The sequence below is a fragment of the Otolemur garnettii genome, unplaced genomic scaffold, assembly GCF_000181295.1.
Source record: "Otolemur garnettii isolate 467f Iridium unplaced genomic scaffold, OtoGar3 scaffold00006, whole genome shotgun sequence".
Taxonomy (NCBI): Eukaryota; Metazoa; Chordata; class Mammalia; order Primates; family Galagidae; genus Otolemur; species Otolemur garnettii.
In genome coordinates this window covers 5,426,286-5,429,546 of record NW_003852401.1, presented here as the reverse complement: position 1 = coordinate 5,429,546, position 3,261 = coordinate 5,426,286, and positions in this window count along the sequence as shown.

Genomic DNA, 3,261 nt, shown 5'->3' with positions numbered 1-3,261 from the left:
TGGCGGGCCCGGGCTGGGGATTTGAACTCGCCACCTTAGGTGTATGTGGCTGGCGCCTTAGCCACTTGAGCCACAGGCGCCTTTGAGATTCATCCACCCATATTCGTATTGTTTTAATCCTTCAATTCTCAGTGTTAGAGGCTTAGATGAATTACTTTTTTCTATTTATTCTGAAACAATTTCAAACGTATAGAAAAGTTGTAATTACAGTAGATCCTCTGTTGACCACCCAAGGGGCTAAAACAAACTGAGACATACAGAGATGGTCAACATAAGAAATTAGGCCTATGGTACTGATATGTACATGTGGTACCTGCCTGGTCTGTGAAAATTAGGTCAAATTAAGGAGGTGTTCAGTGTAGGGAGGGGGTCGACTATGAAGAGTCTACTGATATTGCAATGAATATTTTTCCCAAATCACTTGAAAGTTACTTGCTCACGTTTTGCCTGTACCCAAACACTTTGATGTGTTTTTCATACAGACAAAGCCAGTCTCCTTATTTCTCTCTCACATAACCTCAATATAACCATCAAAATGGAAAAATAGCATGACGTTTCTGTCATCTAAATTATAGACACTATTTGACTTTTGTCAATTGTTCCCAAAATGTCCTGATCTGAGCAGGACAGGTTATAGTGCCTGGGTCCTCATTCAAAATGACTGTGGACCTGTTAAAAATCTACTAAGAATTGAGAGGACAGTGGCAGACTGTCAAGCGTGGGGCTTTTCCAAGTGCAGGGTCCTGTGCCACACACAGGCCACATGTCCATATAGCCACCCCTGATGTAAGATTGCATATCCATGCCCTTTAATCTTCTTAAACCTCCTTTCTGGCTTCTTTTCTCTCGTGACTGGGGCACTTTAAAAGATTTTAAGTCAGTTATTTAGAGAATGTCTTTCAATTTGTGTTTCTCTGATATTTCCTCTGATTAAATGCCTTTGGCAGGAATATCACAGAAGTTAGGTTATGTGATTGCACTTATCAGGTGGACAATGATTGATTTATTGCATTTTGAACATTTGATTAAGGTAGTGTCTGCTAGTTTTCACCACAGTGAAGTTACTTTTTCCTAACTCAACAAGTGTAATGTGGGAAGATACTTTGAGACCACGCAAATGTTCTGTTTCTCATTAAACTTTACCATCCATTAATGTGTCTAGGCCTGGTGTGGTGGGTGCCTCATGCAGGTAATCCTAGCACTCTGAGAGGTTGAGGCAGGAGGATCACTGAAGCTCTGGAGTTTGAGACCAGCCTGAGGAAGAACAAGACCTCGTCTCTACTAAAAACAGAAAATCTAGCTGGGTATTGTGGCAGGCCCCTGTAGTCCTAGCTTGTAGGAGGCTGAGGCAGGAGGATCACTTGAGCCCAGAAGTTTGAGGTAGCTGTGAGCTAGGCTGATGCCAAGACACACTAGCCTGGACAACAGAGTAATACTTGGTCTCAAAAAAAAAAAAAAGTTTTCTAAGTGAATTAATATTATGATAGTCTATGCCAGGGGTCCTCAAACTTTTTAAACAGAGGGCTAGTTCACTTTCACTCAGACTTTTGAAGGACTGGACTACAGGCCCTGGGAGGACTCGGCTGCTAAGCAGGACAGGCAGCAGCAGCAAAAACACCCATTGGGCCGGATAAATGTCCTAGGTGGGCCACATGTGGCCCGTGGGCTGTAGTTTGAGGACGTCTGCCAACAGGTGATTTTCTTTAAAATCCATCACAGTTTTATTTCATTCATCAAAAGATTTTTTCCCTCTTTATATGTATGTCTTAATTTATATTATAGGCAAATGGATCCCAATTTTGTTTAATAGGTTAATTTGTTAATATCACTATTTATTTAAATGCACAAATTGTTCCTATCTGGCTCAGCTCAAGTTAGCTTTTAACACTTTTTTTCCTTTTGACAGATCTTCACAATATTTGAGCTCTCCCTTATTTTTATGTGCAACATGACATTAGTGGCTCATTTTATAGCTTCCCTTTCTTAGCCCCAGAGTCCTAGAGTTAGTCTTTAATCCAAGAGGTTGTGTTGCCTTTTAGTGAAGAGTGGCATTCAGAAAATAAAATCTGGAGCTCGATATGCTCATTGCCATAGTGGTGTTGGTGTTCCAAGTTTCTCTGTGTGAATTGGAATGTAAGTGTTCACACACAGATGCACATACACACACCTGTATTTCTTTCTGTATCCATCTCTATGCCTTAAAACTTTGAGTTCACAATAATGTCTCCAATTCCAATCCAATACTAATACTGGAAGTTTAATTTGAATTTTCCCTCTTTTTATATAACTCCCTTATTCAACAATTGGAAATCTGGCTCCTATAAGTCTTATTATATTTACTTAGTTGATGAATCCCCCTGAATGCAACCATCCTTCTTCTCCTCCCCCTCACCACGTGGATGCTCTTCTGACTTCACTCAGACTTCAACATTCTACTTTTGTTCATAGCCATACTCTCCCAGTCACCCTACTGACACTACTTGGACTACAAAACCCTTTTCTAGGTCTGGAGTGGAACTGTCCCTCCTAAGCTCAGAACACAACATCTGTTCCAGGCTATGTGGATTGTGCATGTCTTCCTCACCACCCCTACGCTCTGACCTCTCACAGTTTAGTGCTCTGGTCCTTCCCTCAAAGAAATCTTTCTTGGGTTTTGACACTGTGCCAAGTCACTCACTGCCAGGTGCACACCATCTGTGCTATACTTGGACTGTAACAGACTATGCTGGGGCCATAATCATCTCATCTGCCAGTGCTTGTAGACCCTCTACCCCCTTGAATTCCTGATATCCCATACCAACATATTTGTACCGATCCTCATCCCTTACATGGGGTTTCCCTCACATTTCTTACATATGACTACCTAGGAATAGCCTCCACCTCCTCTCAGGCTTTTACACCCTCTACCAGACCAAATAGATGTCCTCCCCACCTCACCCTCAATTCAGTATCCTACCCCATATTCCACCCGCCTCACTCATCCACCACACACATGCAAACATCCTCTGTGTCTCACTGGATCTGTCTCCCTACCGGCATGTACTCCGATTTAATGTATATTTCACCTACTATCTTATAGCTAAATACTCATGAAGGAAGGAAAAGGGGAGAAATAGTCACACGTTGATTTTAGATATTCATTGCTAAGTTTTTCATGACCAGCCAATACTTTGCCAAGCTTTGGAAAAATATTTTTCCATATAAATAAGTCAAAAAGCCAAGATTCAATATAATTTCAAAAAATTAGTTTCTTCACTATAC